This window comes from Triturus cristatus, chromosome 4_2 (genome assembly GCF_964204655.1).
Source record: "Triturus cristatus chromosome 4_2, aTriCri1.1, whole genome shotgun sequence".
NCBI classification, from domain to species: Eukaryota; Metazoa; Chordata; class Amphibia; order Caudata; family Salamandridae; genus Triturus; species Triturus cristatus.
In genome coordinates, this window is record NC_140586.1 from 874,638,657 (window position 1) to 874,659,025 (window position 20,369).

Genomic DNA, 20,369 nt, shown 5'->3' on the forward strand with positions numbered 1-20,369 from the left:
CCTGGAAATGGGAGAGCACCTGTTCCTCCTCCATCCATGCACCTACCCTCAAGATGATGACCCTGCCAACCACTTTCTGGATCACGTCAATCAGACTGATCGGTCTGTAGTTAGCAGGGTCATCCCTATCACCTTTTTTATATACTGTGATCACCTCAGCACCCCTCCACGAATCTGGGATGGGGTGCCCCCTGGAAATTAAATTCATTATCAATGCAATTACTGAAGCCCAGGTTGTGGGATCTTCCAAAAGGAGATCCCCAGGTATACCATCTTGACCGGCGGCCTTCCTCGGAGTCAGGTGTTTTATAGCCAATACTACTTCCGAAGTCAAGAACGGTTCCACGGGCGCCATGATGGAAGAAGTCCGTCTGGCTGGATCAAAAGAGGAGGATCTGATTGCCTCCAGTCCACTATATATTTTTGAAAAGTGGGAATACCATTGTTGGCTGGTAATATGATTAGCAAGTACAGGTTGGTTACCCTGTCTAGCCTTGTTAATCAGATCCCAAAACAATGAGGCATTTTTCCTTTTGGAGGCACTTTTGAGATCCTGCCAATACTGTTCTTCCCAGTCTTTTTTTGCTCGTATTTGTTCTTTTGCATATTCCTTCCTTGCAACTCTAATTAGGGGTTGATTCTTTTTACGCAGGGCTATAGTTAACTCGCGTCTTTTAGCCCGGCATTTTGCAGAGTACCAGGGGTTACTAGGTTTGGGGGTTGTTTTTTTTGAGCTCGAAATTAAAAAATAGTTACCCACTTTCTCGATAGCCTTTTTATAAATCTGAGGAAGAAGCAACTCGTGTGCATCCCCTGTTTCTGGATCTAATCCCGTCAGTTCACAAGTCAGGTCTTCAATATGAGCCCTGATATTAACCAGTTTCTCAGGGTCGGAGCTAATCTTCTCCCATTTCAGCCTCCGATTTCCATTATAAGGGACCACCTCATTTGTTCGCCTCAGTGGGGGTTGCTCGCTACTACTTTTTAATATACTCCACCCTAACTTCACACTCAGTGGGTTATGATCACTGTCCTGCGAGGGAACTACCTCCATATCTACTAAGTCACACCACATAGTGATGTCCAATAAAATGTAATCAATTCGGGACGGGCCATTAAGTCTATTAAACGTCATGGCCCCTTCCCGATCAGAGGCTGATCTACCATTCAATGCTTTTAATTTGAAATCAACAGTAAGAGTGTTAATCTGCAGTGCCTTGGTTGTCCATTTCCTGATTGGAGGAAGTGACAAGGTAGGGATAGACCAGTTTGCATCCTCCTCCGCTATGCCCAGAAGGTCATCCCTGCTTAGCGGTTCGAATGTACAATTGAAATCCCCACCTACAAGGAATTTAGATGATGGGGGGCAGTTACCTAAGGCCTGCTCTAAGAGCATAAAGGTTTTTGACGTTTTATCTCCCTGGATCCCTCTATCATAAATATTAAATAATTCCACTCGGCTATCTTTTGCCTGGCCTGCGATTGTTAGATGTTGGATGTCCTCACTTTCCAGATCATGAGCAGTAACCTTCCAATTTAATTCTACTTTTATCCATATATGTAGTCCCCCGGCTGGTCTGCCCTTACCACCGCTATGAGCGGGTAGCCAAAAGGTTACATACCCCGATTTAAAAACGGGGGTTAAACTCCATGTTTCCTGGAACATGCATACGTCGTATTTTTCGATAAAGTTGTGCCATTCTGGGAGGGCCAACTTTTTCCTCAGACCTGCTATGTTCCAAGAAACTAAATGTATGATCTTTTTATTATTGGAGGGCAGAGTAATAGGGACTTCTTTACTACCATCCGCTTCTCGTGGTTCCAGGGCATTGGGGATTTGGGAGTACACTGTAGGGATTAGGGGATCACTCCCTCCGTCCATATGGACCGAAGGTGAACAATCCAGACCTGAAGGATCCGCAGGGGCCATAATCCCATTAGGCAATTCTTTAGTCATACCGTGGACCAGCCCATTTCCTATTGGCCTGGGTGCACTAGAGCTAACCCCCCCTTCCTTCTCAATCCTTAAACATCAATCACAATCATCCATACCCGAGAACACATCGAACCTATTCCTTGTCTCCAGGGATGTAAAAGGCCTCAAGTACTCCTTTCGGTGATTATTATGCCTAGTAAATCTAGGAGAGATCACATTCCAACCCTGGTGGTCCGGTAACGTATTCCTGCTATAGGGTATTATCGGAATACTTAATTTTGCTTTATCCTTATTCATGTGATGGGATGGAGGGAAAACCAGGGATCTCGGATAAAAATAGGTTAAAGCTCGAGGGCTAATACAACTATCGCTCACTCCCGAGGGCCAATTTATTATGTAATCAACTACACCCGGGTCTCTAAAATTGATCAGGACGATATCTCCCTCAACATCTTTGCATCTGCCACCTATCCAGGGGAGGCGCCTAACGTGTAGTATCTCCCCATTAAGATTATTGTTTATTGGTCTGTGTATACTTAACCAATGGACAATTTTGTTTTTCAGCTGGTAAAAACCCTCTCTCTTATTGTCCGCTAGCGCGGGAACCCCCGTTAGGACCACCACCAGAGGCACCGCCTCAGGGGGTAAGTCTACTTGTGGCCCGTGGTTCCCCATATTACCATAATGGCTAGAACTTCCCTGTTCCTGCCTCATAGACTCCTTAATAGCCAGAGCGTTCCCTTCCACTGGCTTAGTAATAGACTTACTGATTGGGTGTTCCCTGTCATAGGGGGCCCCTGTCTATGTAAATCAAGCAACGGCTGGTTTAAGTTCTGTAAGGGATTTATACCTGGTTGAGGGGGTTCCTTGGGAGCATGGGTGGGGGGGTCCTTGCATGAGTAATGTTCTTATGTGCTTGGACCATTCCCGGACTGGTCATTTTACTCAGGGTAGACTCTATGCCCTCCAACCTCTGCTCCAATTTCTTCAGACTATTGGTAATAGGTAAAATAAGGGTGTTAAACAGCTCTCCCAATTTGGTACACAGTGATGTAGATGAAGCGTCCGGCTCTACTAGAACCTCGGGAGTCAGATGGGTTTCAGAGATGGTCACAGCCAGAGCAGAATCCGTAGAAGGGTGAAATGGATTCAAATTTGGACCATTAACTGGTCCAACCGCCAGCTTTGTACCAGCACTATGTGTAGCTGTGGTATGGCACCCAAAATCATAATGGATGTGTTTTGTTAATTTAGCCTGGCCCGGCCGCTCCTTACGTCTTATTTTCCTCGGGGGCGGGCCATAGAATTTACCCTTATCCAATTTCTTGTGCTTTTTCCCTTTTAGTTTACCACAAGCAGGCAAAAGCTTTCTAGGCACCATAGGGCTAATTATAGCATTAGAGAGGGCAGTATTACTAATATCATGTACTTCGGGGGAACAACCCACAGGTGAACAATCACGTAATAGCAAGGGCACACCATCCTGAGAAAAGGTAGCGTCTCTGACCCCGCCATTACCATCAGCGCCCAAGGGTTCCTCAATAATACTGACTTCTACAGCCCTACGCTTCATATTTTCAACGGAGCGACGGCGCTCAGTCCTACGTTCGTCCAAAGAAAGGTCCCTCATTTCCTCCCTAGCGACCTTCCTGAAATACATATCCAAAGGGCCATAAGACGAACCCCCCGGCTTTTCCCCACTCACTTTGTCGGGGCTCTGGGCCATAGGTACAGTGAAATCCCTCAATAAGGTAGGCAGCGTATCGCTTACAGGGCGTACATAACCAAGCCCTGCCCGGCCTCAATCGGTCTCAGAGGGCCTTAGAGGGCCCGCCCTTTGCCCGGGCTTAGCCCGGCGTCGCCCGCGCGCGTCCCGCGACGCGGGAGGAGCGACGTTCTTTTGAGCGCCTCCGGGCGCTTTAGTGACGTCAGATGGCGCTAGGGCGCCTGGGAGATGTGGTCTCCACTCGCTGGGGCCGCAGGGTAGCATGGCGGCAGCAGCAGCGGCACAGGGACACCCAGCGGAACACCCAGCAGAACAGCAGCAGCACAGGGACACCCAGCGGAACAGCAGCGGCACTCAGGTGAGCCGATGCGGACGATCTTCCCGCTCCACCGAAGGAGCGACGTTCTTTTGAGCGCCTCCGGGCGCTTTAGTGACGTCAGATGGCGCTAGGGCGCCTGGGAGATGTGGTCTCCACTCGCCGGGGCCGCAGGGTAGCGTGGCGGCAGCAGCAGCGGCACAGGGACACCCAGCGGAACACCCAGCGGAACAGCAGCAGCACAGGGACACCCAGCGGAACAGCAGCGGCACTCAGGTGAGCCGATGCGGACGATCTTCCCGCTCCACCGAAGGAGCGACGTTCTTTTGAGCGCCTCCGGGCGCTTTAGTGACGTCAGATGGCGCTAGGGCGCCTGGGAGATGTGGTCTCCACTCGCCGGGGCCGCAGGGTAGCGTGGCGGCAGCAGCAGCGGCACAGGGACACCCAGCGGAACACCCAGCGGAACAGCAGCAGCACAGGGACACCCAGCGGAACAGCAGCGGCACTCAGGTGAGCCGATGCGGACGATCTCAAACCATAACAAGTTTCGCAGATCATAATTGTTTCGCCGATCATATTTCAAGTTCGGCTCGTGTCTTTCTCAAGTACAGAACACGCTTCTGTTTCAGTCTAGCTATTGCTCATGATCATTTTCAGACCACACTGTTCTTTACCTCCACTTTCCCCTGCTGCTCCACGTCCCTGACAAAGCAACACAAGCATTTACAAAGCTAGCTGCTCCAACTTATGCTGCCAGCCTTTTGACTTTGTCAATGCATTAGCTTTGTCAATGCATGTTGGTTTTTGTAAAACTTTATTGTTTGGGACTAAGTTACCTTAACCCCTTTCCATGGCGCCCCACTGAGAACAAATGCTCTTTTCATCTGGTTACAGCAGTTTTGTACGGCTAAATGAGAAGAGTTAATATAACACCCAGGATAATGTGTTGTATGGCTAAATACTTTTAAGATCCTAAAGGCGAGACCGTTGCATTGCAAATGCTTGTTTATGTAAAGACCTCCACTTCGTTTCTTTCAGTTTTCTTATTTACTTCATTTTATGGTGGATCTTGCCTTTGCTGGCAATCTTCAATAATCAAACTACTGGTGTTTATCATCGCCACACGAAGTGCAATGAACGAAACCACGATATGGAAAATAAATACATCTATGAATCAGTGGACAGATAATCCCTCTTGCCTGGTGGTATCTTGAATATCACTTATCAAAATGACAGCCACTTTCAAAATCTTATTCAAGGTTTCAAATATAATGCTATCTTAGCAAAGCACACGTAAAGGTTTTTCTCATTCAGTTGTAGAGCTTTCTATAAATGTAAATTTACAATAAAACAAAGATCAAAAAGAGTAATAATTCACACGTTGCTTTCCTTCAGACTCACTTTTATAGCAAGCCGGGCATTTCAGAAAAACGTACCGCCAGTTGAGACAGACTTTAATTCTGCTTTTATTACCTTTAAGTAGATCTCGCACAATACTGAGATCCTTCAAAAATTGTTGAAATTACCGGTTATCATAGTCACACTAAGTCCAATGAACAGCGGTAAAGACAAACAAAATTATTGATTAAGGAAGCTGCTATGAAGGATATCACATATGAGAATTAGAGTCACTGTAAAATTCTTCTTCAAAGTTTAAACTGTAAAGCTGTTTTAGCAACCCATATATACATGTAAACGTATTTCTTATTCTCAGTGCTAAAAAAGAATATTTTACCCGTGACAATAAAACGGAAATGAGTGTGGCGTTGTAGTGGCTTCTGGGTATGCAAATAATCCCCCCTTCATAAAAAAACAAGCATTTGCAATGCAATAGGTCTCGCAGTTGAGAGTTTGAGCTATTGGCATTGTAAATGGCAATGCGCCTTTTATTTACGGGTTGGTTTTTAAAACATAAATAAAAGGCATTGTCATTTACAATGCCAATAGCTTAAACTCTCGCAAATGTGAGACCTATTGCATTGCAAATGCTGGTTACAGTCTTCCCAATGCAACTCAACTCGGACTATTTAGCCCAGTTTTTTCATAGCACCCCACGATCACCTCCTGTAGCCAGTCACATCCGAGACCAATTCAAAACAGCCCATGTCTCACGTCACACAATGTGGTCACTGTACGTCCGCGCCCAGGACCCACTCGATGCAAAATGGCTGCTTAGTGCAGTGAGAGCTAGACATTGGCCACTTAAATACGCCCTGGCTGCTTGTGTTCAATAGGACACATTATGCGTGTTGTATTTTCAAGTCTGTTTACTATTTTGCACAGCAAACCTTATTGCACCCACACGGTCTCCTGGTACACGTTAGACAGCTTCTTTTTGTAATGAACTTCAAGAGACTTCCTGTGATCGATTTAAAACAATGTTAATTATGGTAAAGATTATTTATGTGATTCTTTTTCAAATTGTCAAAACAAATATTGAAACTTTAATTAAAAATTAAATCAGAGTGCTACCAGTGGAGTTTACGATCGACGTTGTACATCCCAGAACCCACTTGTCAAATATAGTGTTCCCATTTATGTTCTTTGTGCAGTACATTTTAAGCATTTATGACGGTACTGTAATGCAAGATGGTGGGGACCCCCAACGGAACGGAAGAGGGTGCTCTCGGTCCCTCATATCACAGATATTTATTGGTGTTGTGGTGAAGGGCTGGGGGCTCCCTGTGCGCAGGGCTGTGTTACATCTCTGGTTGTATCTTGGGTTTCAGGTGGCTAAAGCACAGCTGCAAAGTGGAACCATGTCCTCTGACATAGTAGCCAGTCCTTGCTTTTTAAGCCAGTGATGCACTGTATTTCAGGAGTTGCAGTTTCACTTTTGACATTACTGATATATGCTTACAGCGTGCAAACTACTGTTGCTAAAAAGGAAGCTATGATTAAGGGTGCCACACACGACGTGAAGCCTCTTGTCGCCGATGGAAAAATGGGAACCCTTAAGGTGTAACTGTCCCCACGTTTGTAGGATTACCCGTCACTTTTACGAAATAGTGCGCTGCACAGTGGGGCTGAAAGTCACGCGCTTATAATGAGAAGCATCGAAACCCAAGTCTCAAAATCCAGGGTCGTTGGCTACCTATAAGACCTGCCGGAAGGGGCTCCAAATGACATGGCACCAAGTAATAATATTGGAAGATGGCGCCAGGGATGTGCTATAAAGAGAAGTGTCATGTGTGCATCTTCTATTAGATGGAAGCAGAACACGGACCCAGTGTTATCTGAAGTGCAAAGAAAGTCGTTATTCTTTTTTGGGAGATTTGGTGAAAAGGCTGGGATCTGCGACATCACTGGATCACCAGAAAAGCTCATGAAGATAGTACATGAGCTGGGTGGGTTAATGTGCTTTTTGCAGATATATATGTACAGCTTGGAGGCCAAAAGCTACAATTCCAGCAACCTTCAAAGATTGTTGATGCGCCTTCTGCAAAAATCTGACATGTGCATGTGCCCTGAAGCCTCAAGCGGCAATAGCATGGACTGTAACTGGGGGAACAGGTTTGAGTCCGTTTAGTCTCTTAGGCTCAATATCCTGTGATTCTGGGGAAACCACTTATTCTGCCCGGGCCTAAAAAAATCTGACCTCTTGTAATGTAAGCTGGTGCTGAGGGAAAGCGCTCCGATGCCTTTAGGACAAGTTAAAATGGGGCAGTCACAGGGATACAAATACAATAAGTCACCCGACTGTTTTATTTTGCTAAGCACAGAAATAAATGCGTGAAGGCTGCAGTTCACATATTCCAGTTTGAATGTGTTTGATAGTTTAGGGCTAGGTGAAGTTGGAGAAGTCCGCCATAAAAGCGGAACAAGCTAAATCTGTATTTTTGTTAGTTTAAAGTCACACAAAACATACAAATCTGTGGCCATACTCGCTATCTATGCCGGAGTACAAAAGGTTGAAAGGGGTGTCTTGCCATGACCATTGTTTTCCGAGGGGAGATTGTGCGTTCTGGGGAGGGGGGGGGGGGGATGTCAGTCAACTTGAAGCACTGGAACAAGATTGCCATTACCAAGACGTAGACCGGTGGCCCATAGCGATGGAAGAAACCGATCGAGGCCGTGAAGATGGTGGCCCCAATTCACTGACCCATATACCTCAGCACAAAATAGCAGGCCAGCAGATCGATACAAACCGACGCCCAAATTTATGATGAAACACTGAACAGACCCACCTGAGGGAGCTGAAATGGGTAGAGAAGGCAGCCACGGAATCGGTAGTGCGGAGGACCAGAAATCGCTGATTTTGCTGACGTTATCGTGACCAAAGCACTCCGGAATGCAAAAGGCAACAGCTTGTCAGTGACGTCGACTCAGGTATCCAGGCGAAGGCAGGCACGGGGAGGGGAGGAGAATGGGGGAAATTACAATTTACTGAAAAAAAAAAAAGGCAGTCGCTTGTGTTTGACACAAGAAGTGCAGCGGACCGGATGCAGAACGGGAGGGGACGGACCGCGCATTGCGCACTAAACACACAGCAAGGTAAAGAGCAGAGGCAGAAAACCATGCACACAAATGCAACTGAAACAAGCATTGGCCGTGCGACGCAGGAAGCTTGCGTTGGCCGTGATCGCGATCAAAGTGGCCGTGCGGCCGCAAAAGTGAAAGTAAGCGCGGCGCGCGCGCCCGCGCACATGCACTATACCTCTAGGCTGGCCTGGTAGCACTTTTTGGAGCCCACATACAAAATGTCTCTTCGAGCCAGCGCAAGCGCTGGGGCTCAGCGAGACCTAAACAACCAGCTTGTCTCTTTCAGGCAGACTTCCCTCTAGTGACAGAGGATGGTACTGCACCTGAAGCTTCCGGGACAGTTCAAGCCCCCCTCCCTCGCGCGCTCTCATTCTCTTTCACACACGCATGCACACAAAAAACAAGCATTTGCAATCGGTCTCACAATTGCGAGATTTTGAGCTATTGGCTTTGTAAGTGACAATGCCTTTTATAATATTAAAAGTCATTGTCATTTACATTACAATAGGTCAAAGTTTGGCAAAAGCGAGGCCTATTGTATTGCAGAGCGCGGTGTCCCTGAAGCGCGCGCTGCGCTCAGATATTAAAGTTTTATTTAAAAAAAGGAGCGAAGACACAACGAAGGTGGACACACTGATAGAGACACACAGAGATGGGCACACAGGCAGACACAACGCGGCAGACACACAGGTAGTAGAGACACTCACGGATGGGCACACACAGGCATGCAATGACAGATAGACGCAGGGATACAGACACACCCACTGACTAATGGGCAAACAGGCATGCACACACAGAGACAAACACACCGAGTCTGATACATGGATGGAAACAGGCATAAAATGACAGAGAGAGACACAAATATAGACACACATACACCCACAATTGGGAACACCGATATTCAATGCTTGACGGACACACACTGACAGATGGCATACAGTCAGACACCCACTTACAGGCGGGCACAGAGGCATTCAATGAGAGGCAGATACATGGATAGAAACACACGCACCCACACCTCCAAGGATGGGCACACAGACAAACACAATAAACAAGCATTTACACAGCAACAGGCCTCGCGTTTTCAATGCCATTTTACTTATCCATTTAGAATACAAACACATTGTAACTGCGAAACCAATTGCATTGCAAATGCTTGTTTTATTTAAGTCGAGCAATAGCTGTGGGACCTTCACTTACTTTCATTAGAACAACTTTTTTTAAGACTGTTCAGATCTCGAAATCTTTCATAAATTACATTAACTGCCGTTTATCGTTGACACACGAAGTACAACGAACCTATGCCTTCAAAATGGAGCCCCTGCTTACAGCTACGATGAATTTCATATGAAAATTACAGTCACTTTCCAAATCTTATTGAGGATTTGCTAGCTTAGCAAAACCAAAACACATTTGAACATATTTCTCATTCTCAGTACTAAAAAATACTGTTTTACAGGTGACAATAAAACGGAAGTGAGTGTGGCGTGTTAGTGGCTTCTGGGTATGAAAATAGCCCCCCCTTAAAAAAAAAATAAAAAAAACAGCTTGACTCTTTCAGACAGACTTCCCTCTAGTGACAGAGGATGGTACTGCACCGGAAGCTTCCTGGACAGTTCAATCCCCCTCCCTCGCGCGCTCTCTCATTCTCTTTCACACACAAAAAACAAGCATTTGCAATGCAATAGGTCTCGCATTTACGCGAGTTTAAGCTATTGGTTTCCCATTTCCAAAGTCGGCAGTCTAGCCATTAGACCATATCCTTGTCCGAAGTACGCAGGTGCTCCTAGTGATTGGTGTCTCGTGTCTTAGCGCTTGCTAGTATTTCAATGTAGAACTCTTGAGAGGCGCCTGATGGAAGTTAGAGGGTGGGCACCAGGGAGACCTGTGCATGCTGAGAAAAGAAGGAACATGCCTGGATTCCGACTGCGGTGAAACTCAAGCGAGGGTGGGTGTGGGGAAGTGGAGGGCAGAGGGAAGGGGGTCGGAGGGTTGCTGACAACAACAGTGAAATGCTGCTAACATAACAAGAGTACATTTAAAAGCACGCTGAGAAAGCGTGCAGCCAGGGGGAGAAAAACAAAGGTAAACGGCAAGCGGAAGGCTTACTTACATTGGACTTTGGTAGAGGAACGGTACTGTATGCAGAAGAGAGCAGCCGAGCAATGAATCATCTCTGTATGAAAGAGAGCGCGTCACAGCAAGAACCGCTCCGTGAGGTTTCCTGCTGAAAAGCTTCACAGCTAGCTCCTCCACAGTGGCCACTCTCACAAGCGCTATGCACACAGCGGTTTGAAAGTTAGAAGTAGGGCAACTTCACCATCAAGAAAAAGAACTGGAAGCAAGCAAGCGGTGATATCCTGGGACGGCAATGTTTATTTATTTAAAGCACAACAGGAAGCGTGAGGAGATATTTTACATGGCTCACCTTAAAAGCAGAAGCTTGGTCAGCCCAGTTATTGAAAGCGTAGCTATTCACATGATGTTTTGAATGTTGGCAGGGAAGCGTTTTCTCAGCAGGAGGGCAAGAAGCGAGGCGTTGGGATGGCCAACACAACAAGCATTGGTCGCGGGGAATGCAAAGGTGGGGGCTGCAGCGGGAGAGAGAGGCGAAGGTGCGCGCACGCGTGCCCGCAAACACGCGAGTGGTGCGCGTGCAGCAGCGCCCAAATGAAAGTAATTGCACGTTCATGCGAGCGTGAACGCAAGCATTAGGCCAGCAACTGCCGGTGGGAAGCACTTTTAAATCCCACTTACAAAAGTCAAGCAACAGCGCATGTGCTGCTGTAGGCTCGACCTAACAAGCATTTACAATCAGTCTCACAATTGCGAGAGTTTGAGCGACGTACTGGTGTACTGGCAGGGCCTCGTTCTGCAGGACCAAAGACTTCCCTTCGATCGTCAGATTCCGTAGGCTCCAGAGTACCAGCTTCTGCCTCGTCTTCGCCTGTCTCTCCTCCCAGGTCTTCTCCGCTGCCCCTTCTCTGCCAAACCAGACTCCAAGGATCTTCAGGAAGTCCTGCTTGATGGGGAATGGCAGTGGGTCTCGGGTGGGTATCCAGTGCCCGAAAAGCAGGGTTTCCGACTTGGCTCTGTTGATCTTCGCTCCTGACGCTTTTCCCAAACTCAATACAGGTCCTCTCCAGCTCTTTCAAAGACGTCCGTCCATGCAGAATACTGAGACGTCATCCATGTAGAGGGAGCACTTCACTTCTCGTCCTCCGCTTCCTGGTGCCTTCATTCCTCTGACGTTCCTGTTTTGCCGGGTGCGTTCGGCGAGGAGTTCAATCACGCAGAGGAACAGAAGGCCCTGCCTCACCCCTGACAGAACGGGGAACGGGTCGTTTCTCCAGCCATTTACCAATGCCGTGCTGGAGACGTCTCTATACATTGTTTTCACCACGTCACAGAAGAAGTGCCCCAGTCCCAGTGCTCTGAGTGTCCGGTCCACGAACTGAAGTACTGGGAATTTTAAGCCCAGCGGTGCAGGGGAACACACCCTAAGACTTCGGGTTCTTCCTGTTTCAGACCTACAGAAACACAGAGTCTTCTGGGTGAAGTCAAAGATCGATTTATTGGCTGCAGACCAATTACAGGTATCCGAGAAGTACAACAGCATGTATGTTCTCAGGAGACTGCTTAAAGTTACAGAAACGGGCTTCTCCTTAAATACAAAATATCATGCTTCAGGCACACATTCCTTGTTTTATGATATGGCCATATACATGTATCCATTACAAACGAAAAGGCAGAGTCATGATGACCATCCCACATTCCAGTTAAGCCAGCCCACAATCATTTACCCAGCGCGGCTCATATCCCACATCAGATATCAACAGGCCCCAATTAACACGAACATCTCCTGTTTGGAAAACAAGCCATAAAGCAGGAAGAGTCAGGTGTGAAAGAGATTAGCTGGAGGCTTGTGTGGGATGAAAAGGCTTTATGGTGTGTCAAACCCTGATGCTAATCACAGGTGGCCGTAGGACGGTAAGCTCGTGAGACCGGACTGACCTGGGGCAGCGGAGCCAAGCTGCCCAGGTCACAGAGAAGTCAAAGGAAGGCACATGCGTTCTAAAGGCCCGTATTTGCTCGTAATAGGTAGCCTATGTGAGGGCAACCATAAGATGGCCACCGCTCTAAGATGGAACCCACGAAGTCAATGTATAATAACGTATACATAGTGCATTTATCAATGAAACGTTATATAAAGTACTTGTACATACCGCATTGACCATTCGCGGTTTGCTAATACCGGGATAGACAGGGGTAGGGCCCTGCCTCCCACGCGGTCCCAAATTTCAAAGTACCACAGACCCTCCTTTTGCCCTTACATAGGCAATAACTATACTCACATCAATCCGAGTCTAGGTCAATATTCACGAAGTCATGGAGATTTTGCTGTAGCATCATCCTATTACTTAGCTCGTCCCTCGATACAGGTTTCCTTACACATAATGTAGCACAGAGGCCACATATCGCAGGAGCACACTGTATGCACAGACAGAACAGGAAAAGGATGGCTAAGATCATTCCAATGACCATCAGAATCTTCCAACCCCAGGCAGATATCAGTTCCCAGAACCACCCCACCAGTGACCAATCTCCTTTATCCACGTGTATGGATTCAGATATTTTATGCAGTTTGGAGATGGCTTGATAAACTGTTGGAGCGTTATCTGGTATGAAAATGCAACAACTAGATTGGATGACCTTACATACCCCACCGCGGTCTGCAAGTATGACGTCTAGAACCATGCGGTTCTGCAAAGTCATGAGGCGATCCGCTTGGAGCTCAGCTGTCAAATTACCAAGGGCACCAGCCGTAACATTAACAGTGGATTCAACCACTCGAGTCAGTTGTCTCAGATTCCTACTATTGACCATAGGTCCCCAAAACGACAGGAAACACAAAAAGAAATCTCCCGCTTCCTGACCGGCAGTATCCTCCCTACTAATCACGCCTCTCACAACTCTGGTCTTGTGATAGTCAGAGGCAGCAGTAAATGTTGGCGGTAGCAGATTTTCAATATAACATGTGCCCGAGAAATCAGGGGGCAACCATGTATATGCTCGGTCATTGCAGACAAAATATGTACCCTTGGCAGCCAAAAACGCAGGGGAAAACTGTGATGGAAAAGTGTACGTTTCAGTACAGTCACTTCTCCCCAGTTGAGCTCTTGGATTCTGACCATTACCTTGTAAACAGAACCGACCTATGTGGGGTACGACCCAAATTGGGGATGAGATTTTTCGCTGTCTTTCACCCAGACTAATACTATACCCCGTCGCGTTCCACCCTACATAAGCTCTCAATTCTTCTTTGGGAATAGATGAGTATGCGTCGATATCTCTGCTCATATCGGCAACTCCTTTCATTAAGGCTTTATTATTTGTGCTAGGTCTGATGGAACGCGGTTGTCGCGGGGAGTAGGCATCTAATGCAAAAAGAAACATGGTCTGGAATGCCCATGACGATCCATTGTAACTAAACGGCAGCACTAGATAAGGAATACCCTTGTTAATGGTATGTGGCATTAAACCGCACACCCAGCAATTGGTTGTATTCATGACTAGTTGGTGCTGATGTAGGAGCTGAATAAACGAGTTGTTTACAAACTCTGATCGTCTAGCTTGTTCGTGTTCAGGCAGAGGGTGAAAAGAGTGCGAGGAGACAGTAGGAGGAGGTATAGGCTGTACAGTGGGTGCAATGGGCTCTTGAGAGGAGAAGAATACAAATCCTACAGTAAACACTATCATACTACATAGTATAAACAGACATAATAATACAAAACGTTTGCTCTTCATTATTTTACATATTTTTGCTTTAAAGTTCATTTCCTCAGCGAGTCTCTCCATCTTGAAAAACTCCATCCTCTAATCGTGCCGCTCGCGGCGGGTGAGTATCTTCTGCTAAGGAGTACGCCTGTCGGTCCAGGGAACACCCTAGACCAACCAGAACCGTTGACCTAACGTCTTCGGCCTGTACCCCAAAGTCTTGGCACCGCGACCCTGCGGCTGAACCCGGATGGTGGTTCGAAAAACAAAAATCAAGAAAGTCCTTCAGATGGGAGAGCTATGATATCAAAAACAAAAAAGGTAAGGAAAAAGAATATTTATTTGTCCATAGGCCTTGGTCTCAGGTTGTAGTGGAAACGGCCAGGTACTGTCTGATCTTGAAACAAGAGTTCAGGCTCTGTAGTGTCCAATCGAATTGACGGTGGCACAGCTTCTTGCAAAATGTCGTCACTCTGTTGTCCTGAAGTTGTGCCTCTTACGCGTGCATCACTGAATGGTACAAAACGAGGTACAGTTTCCGTTTCAGAGTCAGCGATACCCTCCTGGACCCACTGGTCATACGGTAGAGGCAAAGGGATCCTTTTGATGTGGGCGCCGTGAATCCAGTTCTTCTTCCCCTTTACTCGAACAGCTGATCTTGTAGACAGAAGTACGAGGTGAGGGCCAATCCAACGGGGCTCATCGTTGCTCTTTCGCTGGAAGTTCTTGATGAGCACCCACGTGCCAGGGTCAATAGGGTGTCCTGGAGCTTCAGAGGCCTGAGGGAGAGTATCATGCACCTGTTGGTGTAAAACACGCAATTTAGCCGTCAATTCATACAAATAATCAAGCCGTACTGGATGTTCGATTTCGCTGAATTTCGTCGGTCTTGGCACACCCCATACATTGGCCGGGCGGCTAAAAATTATTTCATATGGGCTAAGTCCCACTCGTGAATGCACAGCCATTCTTGTGGATAGGAGTGCTAAAGGCAGAGCGTCAGGCCATTTAAGACCGGAGCTCGCCTGGATTTTGGCCAGCTTTAGCTTCAGAGTGCCATTGTAGCACTCTACTAATCCAGCTGATTGGGGGTGATTTGCAGCGTGAAACTTCTGCTTAATCCCTAATCCCTCACACACATTCTTCATCACTCGACCCACAAATTCACTCCCATTATCACTCCACACCATTCTTGGCATTCCAAACCTAGGAAAAAATTCCTATACAAGGGCTTTGGCTGTGGATAAAGCAGTGTTGTCCTTTAGGGGATATGCTTCGATCCATTTTGAAAAAGCGCAAACAACAACCAGTACATATTTCAGGTTGTTGCACCTTTCCATGTGGATAAAATCTAGCTGCAAAACTTCAAATGGATATGATGGAGGCGCAAAATGACCAGCTGGAGTTGGGGTTCCCCTACCAGGGTTGTACTTCAAACATACCATACAATTCTTGACCACATTCTCTGCACACTTGGGAATTCCAGCATTCTGCCATACTGGAGCCAACAACTTACAGATTCCTTTCATACTGATATGTGCCATTCCATGTGCCATAGTAACCACTGGAAGCACATATGCATCAGGTAACAACCATCGCCGATGTTCTGACAGATCAATCCAACAACCATTCTCATCCAATTTACCCATACTTTCTCTCCACTTGCTCAACTCTTTCCCTGTGGCTTCAGCTTGAAGGGACTTCACACTCTCTATCGTGTTTTCACACATTCCAACATCACCAATCCATCTTGCAGGGCCTGCAACATACATTCGAGTCTTCACATCTTTTGCTGTTTCTTTCGCGATTTCATCAGCAAACGCATTACCACGACCAACATCATCAGTGATTTTCTTGTGCGCACTGCATTTCATAATAGCAACTTGTAACGGTAGGGTCAGCGACTCAAGGAGATCATTCACCAACTTGCCATTCTGAATCTTAGCTCCATGCGAAGTCAGGAACCCACGTTCCTTCCATAGGCGCCCAAAACTGTGCGCCACGCCAAAGGCGTACTGGCTGTCAGTATATATGTTCACTTTCATTCCTTCAGACAACACGCATGCTCTTGTAAGGGCAATTAATTCTGCTGCTTGGGCCGAATTATGTGGCACACGTGCAGGTTCCACAATCGTGTGCAAAGTCGTGATAGCATATGCAGCAGTCGTATCACCATTCGGAAGCTTGAAACACGAACCATCCACCCATAGGGTACCATCACACTCGGTCAGGGGAGTATCTTTAAGATCTATTCTCCCTTTCGTCTCTTCTTCTGTTCTGAACAGACAATCATGTTGCTCAATCTCATCTAGGTCTGCTGGGATTGGTAATAATGTAGCTGGATTCAACGTGTTGCATCTCTTTATGTGTATATGATTTGCTAACAGTGTTAATTCATATCCTGACAATCGCGCACTAGTTAAGTGCTGTGTCTTGGTCCTGTTTAACAATGTGTCCACAGCATGTGGAACCATAACAATCAATGTATTATCCATTACTAGTCCAGCAGACTGTCGAATAGACATAGCTGCGGCGGCTGTGGCTCTCAGACAACTTGGCAATGCCCTTGCTACCGGGTCCAAGGTTGACGAAAAATATGCGCATGGACGCGGTCTGTCGCCAAAAGGCTGTGTTAACACTGATAATGCGCAACCATCTTTTTCATGAACATACAACAGGAGCTGAACATAATGCATTACGCAATTCCAAAAAACTTTTCTGACACTCTTATTTATTTATTTATTTATTTATTTTTCACATTTATAGAGCGCACTGTTACCCAGAGGTGTCCTGGCGCTAGTTGAGTGAGTGTGTATAAGCAGGGGTTACTGTGTGAAAAGCCAGGTCTTCAGAGCTTTCCTAAAAGACAAGAGGTCCAGTAGTTGTCTGAGATTTAGTGGTAACGCGTTCCATGCCTTTGCTGCTCCTAGAGAGAAACTCCTGCCTCCCCAACTGGCTTTCCTAACTCTGGGGATGACTACCAGACCCTGCTCGGCTGATCTCAGAAGTCTTGTTGGTCTATACCACTGAAAGAGTTGGGAGATACAGTGGGGGCCTAGGCCGTACAAGGCCTTGAAAGTCACGCAAAGGGATTTAAAAATAATTCTCTTGCAAACTGGTAGCCAATGTAGCTTAACCAGGTCCCGTGAAACAGAGGCAAATTTAGGTGTGCCTGTGATTAATCGGGCTGCAGCATTCTGCAGAATCTGGAGTTTGTTGAGGAGCCCCTGTTGGGCGTTCAGCAGAAGGCTGTTACAATAGTCCAGCCGGGACATCACCAGCCCTGTAACCACGGTCTTCTTATGCTCTTCTGCAAGGAACGGCAGGACTTTTCGAATAGTTTTTAGAACAAAGTGAGTTGCTGATGAGAGTGCATTAATTTGGGGCTTGAAGGACAAAGAGTTGTCCATAAGTACACCCAGGTTTTTAACCTTTGGGACCGGAGCTGGAGGAGTGCCCATTTCCTCAGGCCACCAGCGTGGGGACCAGAAATTATCGTTGGACCCGAACAGCAGAACTTCGGTTTTTGTAGAATTTAATTTGAGGCAGTTATCTGCCATCCAGTTACTGACTTCCCGCATACAGCCTCTGAATCTATCAGCTGTACTGTCAGTTTCCCCTGGTAGCAGAGATACCACTATCTGAGTATCATCTGCGTAAGAAGTTAAGTTGAAGCCAAAAGATCTGATAACTGGTGCTAGGGTGGAGACATATATATTAAAAAGGGTGGGACTCAAGCAGGACCCCTGAGGGACTCCGCAGGGAAGCGTGAAAGGGTCTGATTCATAGTCCCCTAGTGCCACCTTCTGAGTCCTATCAGACAAGAAGGCGAGCAGGAGTTTTAGCGCCTTGCCCTGAATCCCAGTAGCCCTGAGTCGGTCCCCAAGTATCTTATGGTGGACCGTATCAAAGGCCGCGGACAGGTCCAACAGGATCAGGGCAGCTCTACCTCCTGCGTCCATCACTGTTCTCACATCTTCTGTTGCTTTAATCAGGGCGGATTCGGTACTATGCCCTGCCCTGAATCCATGTTGGGAACGGTCCAGGCCCTGGCCAGCCCCTAGAAAGGTGCTTAGCTGAGTGTTTAGGAGACCCTCCAGGATTTTCGTCGGAAGGGGTAGCCTAGCTATTGGCCAAAAGTTGTTCAGGTCCGTCACCGCTAGGTTCGGCTTCTTCAACAGGGGTAAGATGGAAGCTTGTTTCCAGCGTAAGGGGAATTCTCCTTTTTCCAACATGACATTGAACAGTGGGGTGAGCCCTGCGGCCACGGCCGAGGAGGCCAATTTGGCCACGCTGGCTGGGCATGGGTCATTGGGGGAGCCTGAATTTGTCCGTAGAAGTCTGCTCTCCACCTCTTCCTCCCTAATGGGGGAGAAGTTGAGAAGCTTCGGAAGATTAATGTCTGCCTCAGGGTTAATTACTGGAGCGACAGTCTTGACCCGCATGTCTAGAGGACGGAAGATATTTTCTACCTTTTCTAGGAAGAAGTTCGCCAGCTCTTGGCATAGTTTGCGGCTAGGGGGTATCTCCACTGGTTTGATGACCGCCAGGGACGATACTGTGCGAAATAATCCCATAGCGGAATTACTGGCCTCCTTAATACGATTCGTATAGAACTCCTGTTTTGCCTCTTGAATTGCAGATTTATACCTTTTTATCTCTAAATAGAGAAGCTTTCTGTCCTCCTCTTTATAGTTTTTCCGCCAGATTCTTTCCTGCTTTTTACAAAGCAGTTTATGGTCCCTAATACGTTCAGAGAACCACGGCGCAGAGGGGCTAGATCGAGTGGAGTGAAACGTTTTAGGCGGGGCAAGATTGAGGCATGCTGCCTCCAGCCAGTTGGTATATGAGGTGGCTGCATCCTCCACGTTAACCATAGGGGGCCGCAGGGAGGTTTTGAGCAAGCTCTCTAGGGCCTCTCCATCTATATTTTTCCACCTCCTGATCGTTCTAGGCGGATTCATAACCTTACTAGGCCTGGAAGGCGGGGCAAGGCTGATTTCAAAATGCACTACCGCATGGTCGGACCAGGAGACCGGAAGAATTGCCGTAATTTCAAGGTTGGGAAGATTGGAAAAGATCCCATCTAGAGTGTGCCCCGCCCTGTGGGTTGGGCCGGTAACCCTTTGGTTAAGCTCAACCCCACGCATCTGATCTAAGAAATTCCGCGTATCGGGATCTGAATCACATTCCAAATGAAAGTTAAAATCTCCCAGCGCAGTAAATGTTTTTGTGCAGAGTGCTTCTTCTAGCAAGCAACTGAGTGCAGGGAGGAACGAGATTTTGGGTCCGGGGGGCCTATAAATTAGGCCACCCTTAAAAGATTGATGGTTGGAAAGGGTCAGGTTATATATGAGGGCTTCAAAATGGTCGGTGGTACCCGACTGGAATGAACCTCTGATGGAATTATGGTAGATTATAGCGAGACCTCCCCCCCTTTTATTTCCTCTGTTCTGCACAAAGCACGCGTACTCAGGGGGGGTAGCTTTGATGATATCCGGACCTGAGGCTGCATCTGTCCAGGTTTCTGTTACGAATGCTATCTGTGATTTGGATTCAACTATGAGGTCCGCTAGTTCTATACTGTGTCTCACCAGGGATCTAGCGTTAAGTAAAAGGCATTTAACTGCAGTGTGTTCTTTCCTTGTCCAAGGCACTGATGCGGCCGAACAGTGATTACTAGTATGCCAGTCAAACTTGGGGAGAGCTTGATTGCAATTGATGCAAAGCAGTGGGGGGGGGGGCGCTCATCCACACGCTTTTCCAATTTAACGCATCCTGAGCTCCCGCCTTTGTACCGAAGAGCCAGAAGGGTGTCACGGCTGTAGGCAAAGTGACTTAACGTTTTCCCTGACCTCGGACCAAGGAATCCGGCACTAGGCGCGGAACCGGCGCGGACGGGCGCAGACGGGCTTGCCTTTGGCGAGCCTTCGGCGCGCCCGCTGCGCTCGTCCGCTGCGCTTCCTGGGGAAGGTGGCCATTTTATACCAATCGTGGAGTGAGGGGCGGAGCACTAGTCTGCTCGCCCACCTCCTCTGTCACGAGGGCGGAACAACGGGCCACTGGTCACGGGTTCAATCCCCGGATGTGCAAATAGCAATATTTACAAGCTGTGCAGTTTCAAGGTACTG